The 12841-nt window shown below is 38.8% G+C and overlaps 1 protein-coding gene across 2 annotated transcripts in view; it reads left to right on the plus strand.

Moving 5' to 3' along the window:
• The first annotated feature begins 9406 nt into the window (after nt 1–9406).
• The window catches only part of kiaa1614 (KIAA1614 ortholog), a 38026-nt gene continuing 34591 nt past the window's right edge, over nt 9407–12841 (plus strand). For both annotated transcript variants that reach the window (XM_066691860.1, XM_066691861.1), the window contains exon 1: nt 9407–9828. The gene's annotated coding sequence lies outside the window, so the exon portion shown is untranslated. The remainder of the gene's footprint in view (nt 9829–12841) is intronic.

Below are 12841 nucleotides of genomic sequence, written 5' to 3' on the forward strand. Positions count from 1 at the left end.
GAAATAAATAGGTGAACAGGTGTTTCAAGCGCTATTTATATTAACCATCGTGGGTTTCTCAAAGTCCTGACGGCTTAGCGCTCATAATTATACCCAGCGTCGGTAAAACACTGCCGAGACAGTGGATGAAACTGCCCAGACAGATGGCATTCAGCTTAGAAATATGTAAGCACAACCCCACACATAACCACATAACCCCAGACTCAAAAACGTAGATCTCTATGTGTGAGTCTTTCCAGTGATCTGATGATGCATGCTGCGACTGTAAATTGACTGTATATTTTAGTTACATTTGTAAGAAGATTGGCATATTGGCACTCTCTCCTGCACCGATGTAAGTGTGTACCTCCAGTGTAGATATAATCGATTATGTATTTATTGTTTGTTTATTTATCTATTCCAAGTTTGGCTTGATCGCTGATTTGTGGGGGGCTTGAAGGTTATTTTCCCCAGCGATGCAGTGAGCTTTGACACCCATGTGCAGAAGGTGTTACAGAAAGAAGTGAATGATACAAAGTTCGGCAGGTCTGCGCTGCTCCGCGAATGGGATCGGTGGAACTGTGCAGATCTGCGCAGAACTGCGGAAATCTGCGCTGCGGGTTCAGCACAGCATACAGCACACCCAACATGGATAGTAAACTCCGTCACTCCACTAACACGAGAGGGAGCTGTTTTATAATAATTGTGAGACTGGGTACAGGGAAACAGATTAGGCTTTCAACCCGTTCTGATTTTACTGGGATTGTTCTCTTTTATAGGCAAACACTATGTAATATGTATGTCCGGGGAAATATGTAATATTGTCGGGGACATTAAATAATCAGTCTCCCAAGTTCAGCATCCCTTAGTTGTTCTTCACTCTTCGTGAAACTTTGTAACTATTCTGTTACTGCTTTGCAGAACTTGACATCTGAGGATATGTTGATTGATGGTATGTGTCAATTTCTTAATGTTTAGTTTATGCTCCTTATCGAAAAGTAATTCATCATGTCACCATGGCTTCTTTGAATGACCAGAAAGCGTCATCATCACATCGCCAGGCATGCCGGTCTGCAGTTCATGTAAGTGGTCTATATCATTGTAATAATTTCCGAAATACCTTGTATTTAGTAAGTGTATAGTATTAACGTAAGTAAAAAGTTAGTTGTAACAATCCTACATGTATTTTAGGGAAATCGGTCAACAACCTGAATAAACAACAGTACTTACTAAATATAGTATAAGTATTAATATACTTATATAAATACATATATGAGTATTCCTGCAAATGTAACGTTAGACCTTTTTAAATAAGGTTATTCATACACTACTATATTTATTTTTATATTATTTTACGAAATGGCTCTAGTCCTTTTTTGTGTGTGTGTAAGAGGTGCCAATGCAAAATGTTTTTGCACCCTTTAATCGCTAAAGAAATTGTCAATTTCGCTGGGAAAGCCACACCTCTCTGGAAAAACGTAGGACTCTTCATGTATAAAACACTGTTTTTATTTTTTATTTATTTATTATTTTACATACAAAGTGATTTTTCTGAATTTATTGTCACTATTGTCCAGTTCTGCAGTCCTACATACATCGTGTTTGTTATTTGTATGTGTTTAATTATTAGTCTTTTAAAATCTTTTTTGTCTTCACCTTTAATACCGTTGCATGTACGATGCAACATTACAAAATAAAAACAAATCCTTTGGACATTTGCGCAATTGAAGCCTGATCCGCACACCTGAACATTTTGATCAGTTAGATAAGCTGAGTGTCAGTGAGCCAGATTGGAAATATTGGAAATTGAATTTTTGCCTTGCTGTCATTTCCACTTACGGTGTCTGTAATTTTATGTTTAGTTATTTTTCTTTAATTGTTAAGTCATTATATAAGACTGACTAAGAATAAAGAATTACTGTGCAATATAGCAATATAGCACGATCACATTGAGAAATCATGATTTTCCCATCCCCATAATTTAATAACATAAAACAACATAGGAATGTAGACAAAGGTTAAACAAAAAAAAATAAAGTTATTATTTTGATTGTATTATAAAATTATGCATATTTTGCATATCTTATAGATTTAAATGTTTACAAAAATACTTCTAACTTTCTAAGTTATTAAAGTGGAAATCCAGGACTTATTTTTAAATTATTTTTCAGTACTATGTGATCTGTTGTTCACTAAGGTGTCCTACCTGTGTGTTTTCTCCTCTTGTTTATGTAGTCAGATTAGTCCTAATCAAGCAACAAAAGAATACAGCCTTCAGTAGTGCAAAATGTAATTATAATACCATTCTATTTTCAGAGGTTTAAAAAGGTTAAACATATAAGCATCACTAAGGTACACCTAGGTAAAAAATATTATGAAAAAAGTACATGCATTGTATAATCTCTATAGGGCCGGGATTAACACAATAATGTAAATCTGCCCTATTTCTGAGCCAGGATACATTACAAATACATTTTCATTTACTAAAGCCCATGAGATTTATCTGCCATAGATTCTCCATCATTACAATGCCTGCTCAGAGTCCTGACCTCAATCTCATAGAACACCTCTGGGTCAGCTGTGAATACCCTGTTGAATTTCTGTCACGGGAATGTCATTGGTTAGAAAAAGCTTCAGTGATACATTATGAGTATCCATTCTCAAAATTCTCTGACTTTGTGTTGCTCTGGCCAACTCTCTTTGGCTTGATGACACGTTCAGCTGTACCAAGAGTATTCCCAGAAGCTCAAACATGCCTCCGAATGATCAAATTTGCCCTGTTTCTTTGGCGTCCAGAACCATTTGTGCACCGGACTACCAGACCATGGAGGTTTTCCACCTCACACCTGGCAAGTTACTTACATTCCTGGAACAGGGGCCACAACTCCCAGGCTCTGAGTGTGTGAACAGACCTGCATTCAGGGCAGAATCAGAAAACAATCCTGTCAGCATGACATTTGGAAAGGTGTAGAAGGTGGCAACGGGTGGGTGCATAGTTAAACAGTTACATTGTATTCATGTACTTTTTTAAAGGATAATTATAAGGTTGGCTTTAAGGCCTATATAAGGCCTGTCCAGCACCAGAGTTGAAGACCACTGAAAAAGGAAGTGGGGGGCAGAAGGGAATGAGAATTTTAGCAGATTGAATTGTGATTCTCTACCTGTGGGCTCCAGAAAGAGCTATGGGAATTGCTAAAATGATTATCTAAATCATAAAAGTCCCTTAACACAGAGTTTATGGGTATTTTAATATGTTTATCTGTGTAGGCCTATAGATTGAAGATTTATTAGATTGTAATTTCAGCGTGTGACTGCTCAAGACTGACTGCGTGTGTCTGTCTTGTCAAAAGAGAGAGTGAGCTTCTGTCTCCATTGTAATCTGTCCAGCACTTTAATACACAATTGCAAGAAGTTTTCCTCATGCTAAAACAGTCCCACCAGAAAGACAGCCCATCAGTGTTTACATAAACCCTCACCCACTCTCCACACTGGTCACATTGTTCCCCACTCACAACCATACCTTGATGCAGTGCTGTAAAAGGGTGGTTTGTCATGTAAAAAGCTCTGGCATTGTCTCAGTACACATGAGAAAGGCATGCTGGGCCTGGTGTGAAGAATCCTCGGTCCACGTGCCAGTGCCACCTCAGGATGTTATGGAGGATGATGTCAGGGGCTGGGATGTACTATGGGGTGGCTCATGGCCTGACACACTCCTGCTGGCTCAGGAACAGCGAAAGGATCCCAGATTGCGAGGATTTATGCAATTCCTGCAGCACTGTCCACTCCCAGAGTTGAGTGGAATTAAACCGCCGTTTTAATCCACCTGATTTTGAAAGGATTAACAAACCAATCATGAATATTGAGAGGGAAAGGGTGAAAACGCAAGTTGGATGGAGGAGATAGTTTCAGCAGAAACCACAGACAGCCGGCTGCTTTCAAGAACCAGATGCAAAGTTGCGATATAGTTGCGATATAGTCGGAGTCTATATGCCAGACGTGAAATGGACCGTGTTGCAGAGGTACTGTCGTGACAACCTATGAGACTCTTCATATATTGCTGCCTTAAACTGAGCCGGGAAAAGATAGGGTAGGTGGTGACCTGTTTTACTCTCTATGCCAAGACTACTCAGTGCTCTTACCTTACCAAGTGGAGAAAGGCACCATATTCAATAGCCTGACAAGTAAGTTACTCCCTTCTTACTAATATGCACAATATTATTTGTTTATATTTCATAGAGTTCCATTTACAGAGCTATAGTTGATCCTTAATGTTCTGCAGGTCATTGTACGAATTCACAGGTACAAAACTAGTAATTTATCATGTTTTATATTTAGGCGGACTAGAACATAGATCAGGATAATTAGATTAAGTTTATTTGGAGTTAGAAAGAAGTTGAAACTCTTAGCATGACAATATATAAAAATAATATTGAAATTGCTTGTAGGTGTGCTTACAGACTTGGCACCCTGAAAGAGTTAAGGGACACTTTGCAATGTCATTGGGTTTACTAGAGAAAAGGCATAAACTTAACATAATGTCAGGGTTACTGACCCAGTCGCTGGTTTTCCTGGAGGTCCTATAATTACTAAGGCTTCTTGAAACCTACTGGTTTCAGAAATACTGTGTACTGTTGTCAAGCAGTTTAACAAACAGATCATTCTTCTATCTGTCCTCCACCTGTTTTCTAAATTGTTTCTCCCTCACCTGCCTAAAGATCTCTTAACACCGACTAAAAATGCAAAGACACAGATGGTTACACATATGCATAATAAGCTGTGTTCGTTTTTCTTGGGTCCAATTTGCCCAAATTGTTGACACCTGCCCATGGAAGCAATACACTTAAACAAAGTGAATTCTGCTATGAAGCATTTTAGTTAATGCTTGTATCTAACCACAGCCTTTAAAGGGTGGAAAACATAGGAAAGGACTAGTCAAGCAAGAACCTCAACCTAACAATTCTAGACGCAATCTCAGTGGGAACAAAAGTCAGGAGACACAGACCCACTTTGAACCCCTGTTGAAAAGCCAGTCCTAGAATGTTATACAATTGTATTTTGTACATTGCTTTGTCAGAGCTACACATTACTGCTTTTACTTCCTGCAGGGTTATTTTTTGTAGTAAAGACATGCAAAGAAACATGTATACTAAGATACAATTGATGGTATGAATTTATGCAGTCTAGTATTGTCTGCAATCAAGTGAAGTAATCTTTTCTTCCAGTAATAATGTCAGTTTCAAAAACTGGCAAAAACTACAGATTCTCTTGACATACTGTGGTGGGTTATATTTTAGCTGCTCTTGTCACCAGTTACTTCTTGCAAAAAATACCCCAAAAAAGTAAATTTTACAAAAAGCTCCACTGGACATTCGAGCAAACAGGTGCAGTTATCACGGCCTGACCTATATTGATGTAGTTTCAGAGGACACCATTCATATTTAAACAGTTATACTTTTTAAAACATATATATTTTTAAACATTCTGGGAGGGATATCTGGTCATCTGAAAATAGCTGCAATTCTGAATTGTATTCATCCATTCAGTGTGCCCATACATTTTTGTCATTCCAGGGAAAATAAACAGAACAACATACATATCTGCAGTTGATAGTCTGTCTTCAGAATGCTACAGTTCTAGATGACACTCTGAAAGCCTATGATCTGATGTGTTTTTAGCTCTTTAGCTCCATATTGACAGGCTGACGTAATCTGCCCCTACAGATTGCCTGCCTCTCCATCTTTGTGCAAGAGCTGTACATTGTGTCATTGTGGGCTCAGCAGTGAGTGGCAAGGCAATTGAACTCAAGAAAGCTTGAATTTTGGCACTCAGGGAGTTTTCATGACCTGTAGCATTCCAGTCTAGTAACCCTGACTGTTTTACACACAGAACCTGTTGGAATAATGGCCTATTTTTTTATAGATTGGGATAAGAAAAAAAAAACAAAAACACTTTGGCCCTCACAAAACAGTCGATAGTGTAATTTTGTGAGAATATTCTGATTATAGGATTATTAAAGTCCTGTTACATGTACTGTAATTGTCTCCAGTTGAATGAACGGCTTCTTCATTATTTCAGTGATCTGTGTTGTCATGTTCAGTTCTTTCATAACTGCTTAGTACACATGGATTCACCAATTTGAGGATTTGTATATATGGGCAATGTGATTTATACATGCTGAAATAAATAGTTGTGCTAGGAGCCCTACATAGTACTGTCCATATGTGAGTGGGGATAATACTTTGTGATGTTGCCCTTTACCATATGTAAGGGAGCATAGTACCAACACATCGTGGCCAAACACAGCAAATCCTTGTCTACGGGTCTGCAGCCCACCCCTGGCACAAACTATATTGGGGAGTCCAGGAATCAGATTTACTGACAAGCAGGGACTGTCCAGATGCATGCTGGGAGGTCCAGGCCTTGTGATTGGCTGGGCTGTGGTAGTGGTAGTGCCTATTTTAGAGTCAAGTAAGGCATGGGTCATCTGAAGATAGAAGGAAAAAAAGATCAGAAAACATTCCATTGTTTAATCAAGAATATGTAGCATGAAAATGACAGCTGAAAGGAACAGGCCTGCACACTCCGGACCCAGTATAGTGTTCTGTGTTCTAAGCCGGCTATACAGGTGTGCTGCCGATCAGGAGATTAGGGGAGTGGTTGTGTAATATGATTTCACATTCTGTTCCCTTTCTTCCATGGGACCAGGTTTTTGATAGCATTAAAACAGCTGATGTCTCTCTACACATTCACTGGGATTTTGTACTTAAGCCTTTGCAGTAATTTCCTGACAGACATACAGTCAACAGATGAACATGTATACATTTTGTTTGTTTTTTTAGACTTTGAAAAGGTGCCGGGATTCAATTAGTTTAATTTTGAGAGGGTTTAATTCATATTTGTGTGTGTGTGTGTCAGTCAGAAAGTTATTTGTCACCCACAGCTATAATATTAATAAGCTTATTATAGTGCATATCCTGCAGTGAAATTAAGTATCTTGCTGTTTTAAATAATTTTCCTTATCAGTGTATAGAAGGAAGATGTCTTTTGGGTATGGGACTGATTTCAAGAACGTCTATTATTGAAATGTGGCTTAAACCATGATCAGAGGCTTTAAAGAGAAAGCATTTCAGACATCACTGTATATTGTTTCCATTATTATTATTATTTGTAGTAGTAGTAGTATCAGTATTATGTTGATGATTGATTACTATTATTATTTTAAGTAGTAGTTGTTGTAATAGTTGTACTGATTCTTTAGCAGCCCTTACTCAGGGTGACTTACAGTTGTCGCACAAAATATTTATCAAAAGTATTACATTATATGTTATAATACAATAAGTACAACATACGACAATATGCTGCATAAGTCCTATCTGATGCAAGCTCAGGACAAGTACAGAACAATTTAGTTTTCACTTACTCAATTGTAATACCTCCCACCCCCCAACACCCTCCAGGCAAGAGTCAAATCACAACTGAGAGGTGTGAGAGTCATCTTGAACAAAAAAAAAAAGTGCAGGCAACTCTTTTGTAATGTAACCTAAACTAATATAGTATATATACATCTCATTAATAGAATATGGCAGGATTAAATTTACAGAGTTACCATTATAGATTACAATAGTCAGTGGTGAAACACACAAACCACTTTCAAGATGCACATAAATGCTGAAGCAACCATACATCCCTAAAATTAATTAATTAAAATATCATTTGGCTGATGCTTTTATCCGAAGGGTACCCATTTACCCTAGCCACTATTCCACAATGCACCCGTGATGTATGAGTACTGAGATTAGAAGCTATGAGTTGAGCTATGATGGACAGAACAGTCAGTTCTCATTTCAGCCAGTGTATCTGTATTTCTGAGAGGCTTTAATCCTCCACTTTAGTTCTCCCTACGAGGAGGCAGCTGCACTGTCCAATTTGTTAGCATCTATCCTGCAGTGCTTTCGCAAAAGATCAAACGAAAGAGGAGCACCACACGATACAGTCAGAGGGAGGATCCTCTCAGGCAGGTACAAATCTAGTGTAAAGCACATAGAGGGGTTTTAACTTTTGTGCCACTGTGGTTGACGGAAATGATCCACCCATTACTCGATAGAGCCTGGTATAAATAAGTAATCGAAAATAAATCCCAATTTCTCAAGACTCGCTCAATAAGGATATTACCATTGAAACAGCACACTGACAGGTTTTCATGTAGGTCCCTGTTTTAGCTGTATTGTGATGCTATCGGGCTCCGCCTTCCATTGAAAACAAACTCAGATAAGCAATCTAAACAAACCGAGGCAAGCAAGACCCATCTACAAACATTCTTACCCCATTTCCGCAAGCCTATCTGTTATATAAAATGGCATTGTATCTGTTTCTTTTAAATTATTTCCAAATTACCTAATTTAGCAATACATCTAAACTGTACAGAATGAAGCGTTTGCAAGTCTGTCTAAATGTACAATTTCAGCGTTACCTTAAACAGCTGCTGGATTTGGGCTTTGATCTGACATGCCTTCATTCATATTCTATACATTTATTTGCCTTCAGTTCTCTAAAGTTTAATAACTCTGTATAAATCCCTCTATGGGCAGAATCTTTGGTCCTAATTTAGTTTCTTTGTGCTTTTCTGGTTTCTATGATTATATTTCCTTGTCATTCAGTGTTTATGTACTAGTATATAGAAAACTTACAATATATAGGACATATTGTTGTGTTTAGTTTTTTTTACAGGCACTACATGTAGAAGCAGTTTGTTTCTCTACAGTAATGGTATACAGTCCAAAATGAGTGTCATTAACATTCTAGAAAAAACACTTTACAGATTTCAGTTTGAATTTTATGAGTCATGCTTCCAAACTTGAGGATGACCTGGTGTTTTTCCTCTTGGTGTTTTGACAGGTTATTTTTGTGTCCTAGTTTAGGCATGTGCAAAGTACTCTTGCTGAAACAGTACTGAGCAAGAAACATCTTAATTGCTCACTATTTCTGGCCTCTTAGGGTATCTTACATTTCCTTCAGCACTGCTTCCAAACAGTCCTAAATTTTTTTTGAGAAAAATAATCCCCCAGAATTTTAAAAATGGTCTTAATATGGAGAACCAAGTGAATTGATTTGTTGTTTTACTTTAACTTCGAAAAATAAGGTATTCTATGGAGTTGGATCATAGTGGATGAGAATTTAGCGAATCAGCCATTTAAGAATCCACAATAAACAAAGGAAATTCCTGGGCTGCTGTAAAGTGTGCTTGGAGACTTCTGAACTTCCTTTTAGCCGTGCTTTCGAGATTCCTTTTTTCTTTCTTTCTCAAATTCAAGTATAGAGTTACAAAGACCCTCCCTCTAGGGAAGTCCAAACAGGCTCTCCACCAGTCAGACTCTTCTTGTGCTCCAACAGGCACTTTCGGGTAACCAATCTGGTTCGGCTGCATATGCCTGTCTCCTGGGCAACCGTGAGGGCTCACACATGTGGATCACCTTTTACAGTCAGCTGCCTTTAGCTTGTGGGAGATGTTTTTTGGAAAGGAATGGGAGGAAAGGAGACAGTAGGGGGAGGTTGGTGTGAAGCCCAGGTATGCGAGAGAGCCTAACACAAGCAGTCCCCACTCTGCAGTGCTCAAACACAGCTGGAGTGGAGCGGAGAGAGAAGGAAACTGAGACTAATTGAAGGCATACAGCAGAAAAGTTATGAGGCACTCTGCCTTTGGCTGCGAATCGTGTGTTCCAATGATGTGCTGTAAGAAACAGGAAGCCGCAGATGGAGCCGTGAAGCTGTGCAAAGTTTGGAATCACTGATCAAATCAGTCGTAGATGGAGGGATCAGAGGAGACTCGGCTTCTGTAGTTGGGAGAGAGTGGTAAGAGCATGCATTGTCATCTAAGTTTTGTTTTTTTACCGTCTTTTTTGTTTGTTTCGTTGGTTCATGTCTCTTGGCAGCATTTCCAGAATGGGATGAACAAATCAAACCAAAACTGGGCTGGCCAGGAATTCAAAGCCGTTTCCCATTTTAGTTCAAAGTCTCAAACAGATTTGGTGCTGTAGCAGATGTGGATAACACTGGCTTGGAGTAAGGGGTTGGTACATAATGTGAAGTTAAAAGCTTGCTAGGGCAGCATGATAGTGTACGTTTCAGCCTTATTGAATTCTGCTGTTTTCCTTTTTTCCACTGTGAAATACTATTGGCACAATAGAATGCAGTAATCAAGGATGTTTTGCAAGTTTTGTAAGTCCACAAAACACACTCCAACACACACACATAGTTGTCCCTACCTATATTCCTCACTTTGCATCTCACAGTATGTGAATCCCGCCACCAGATTGGGAAAGACTTCCCACGAGCAAGAAGTTAAAAAGTGTGCCTGAGTTAATTCAGACCTATTGATATGAGAAATGCATCACTGGTTCACTTCAAGGCAGAGGCATTCCAGACTACTTGCAGCAGATCCCACACCAAAAACAGTCGGCTCCGGAACCACACAGGCAGCGCTCAATCAAACACCTTCCTACACTTTCCTATCATTGGGGAGTTTCATAGCCCCCGTTCAAGGAAGATTCTGCAGAGAGTGTTTTCTCATTCGTTGGAGATTCGCCCTTTCTGTTCTCCAGGCTCAGCTCTAAAGGGCAGTGTTTGGTTCAGTCCTGGTCTTGTTAATTTGTAGGAAAGAATGTCAGAGCAGCTGGCAAAGCAATGCTCCTAGAGGACTGTGCAGAAATTAGGAAATTTTCAAATTCCTTGGGTGCGGCTGGGCAGCTGAAAAATAAATACAGCCCTTCTAAGCTTCTAGAGCAATCTGGTTCGGTTTATAAGAAATCCCGGACTGGTTAGGCATTAAACTTGCTTACATATGGTACGTGCTTTGTGTGTGCTGCTAATGATTCAGAAATATCCTGTTCGCATTCTCAGAGAACTTCAAGAAAAGGCATCATCCAGTAGCAAACTGGACGAGTGTGACTGGCCATCCCTGGTTTGTCACTTTTTGATTTATGTTTTAGATGCTTTATATAAGGGTCTAGAGACTTGCAGTGAGAAGAAGCGGCATGTGGGGAGGTGAGTGCTAAGTGGGTGTTCCAGAAGCATCCAATTGTCCAATGAGAGGCACGAATCTAGTTATATGCCTTTCTTGTCTTTTATACAGCCTCTGTTTGCACTGTTTCCCCTATCCCTACCTATATTCCTCACTCTGCATCTCACATGCATCTCTGAGTCCCACCAAAAGATTGGGAAAGACCTCCCACGAGCAAGAAGTTAAAAAGTGTGCCTGAGTTAATTCAGACCTATTGATATGAGAAATCCATCATTGGCTCACTTCAAGGCAGATGCATTCCAGACTACTTGCAGCAGAACACACGAAAAACGGTGTAGTAAATGTATATGGACCATTTCGAAAAAATGATTCCTGATATTTCAAACTATTAAAACTATAATTGGACTGAGTTCTGATACGCCTTCCATGTTCTTGGTACTAAGCATGATTGGTCTGTGCCTGAACGATACTAATTTCCAATGGCTACCAATTTCTGGCCCACAGTAGAAAATACCAAGACTGCAGTTTTCCATCATCTTCAAGGACTTTGCTTGGGAAAAGCAGGGCAAGGTCTCGGTGGGTTAATTTTCCATGTCATTAATTAAATGGGGGAAACAAAACACACAAACAAGCCAACAATTAATCTGATTTGGAATGAAGCAGTGAGAGATGACAGAATGAAAGCCCTTAAGCTTCTAGAGCCACAGGAGACGAGATGTGATCATCGGGATTTGAGAGCGATGTTTTCTTGCATAATCTTGACTAGGATTAGCAGACACGTTAAATAGGAAATTTGCACTGGACTCCAATTTTAGATGTTACAGCACATTAGGTGTGAGCACATCATTTAACAAAGATCAGTCTGAAGTTTCATTTTTGTACCTCACAACTTTGCTTGATTGGGATTGATTGGGATACTGTTTTTTTCCACTATATATTTCATTATCTGGGAATGGGATTTTTTCCAGTAATACTATTTTTTCTTATATCAAAGAATGCTTCATTTCTAAGATAGTTGCTACCCTGGCTAGGTGTGTTGTTCTTTTGTCTCTACATTTTTAAAGATTCACTCCCCAAAAACATGTCTGTATTTGAGCTTGCTGTGTTGGACAATCTGTGCTTTTCGAAAGGTGCTCCTGGAAATTTAGCCAGGAAATTAGGACATTCTGAGAAGAAATTTGTAAAATCAACTCACTGACCAGTTACACAGCTGTTGGAAGAGAACAAACAGACTCAAAAGCAATTCTGCATCCTCCTTCCAAAAGCAATACTCACCTGCTTTCTAACACAGGATGCACCATAGATTGAAACGCAAATAACAGTCAATTGACATTCGACAGACAATCAAACAGATTTGCATTGAATAATGGTGGGACGTATTAATTTGGCTGAGATAATACATCAAGACAGAGCCAAAAAGTAATGAGATGAAAACAGTTTATTCAACTAGCAAAATCACAAGCCACATTACTGAGTGTCCGAAAAGGACAAACAGAGTAAACAACAACCACAACAAGAATTAATAATTCAACAGCAGTCAGTCATGAGTAATTTCAAATCAGTTTAGGGGATTTACTTCCTGAAAATGCATTCTTGACAAAGTCCTGGTGTTAAAATGTTCAACACAGAGAACCATGCTGGTGTCAAGTTTTATTTCACACAAACAGCCCTGAGGTCTTATGCTGGTTCCACAATCCAGACAATAATGTGTGTGTGGGGAGTTCACTATAATAATAATAATAATAATAATAATAATAATAATAATAATAATAATAATAATAATGAGAGAGAGCCTAATAATAATAATAGAGATAGAACTTCATCTACCCCATAATAATCACATGC

Source organism: Amia ocellicauda, chromosome 19 (genome assembly GCF_036373705.1).
Source record: "Amia ocellicauda isolate fAmiCal2 chromosome 19, fAmiCal2.hap1, whole genome shotgun sequence".
NCBI classification, from domain to species: Eukaryota; Metazoa; Chordata; class Actinopteri; order Amiiformes; family Amiidae; genus Amia; species Amia ocellicauda.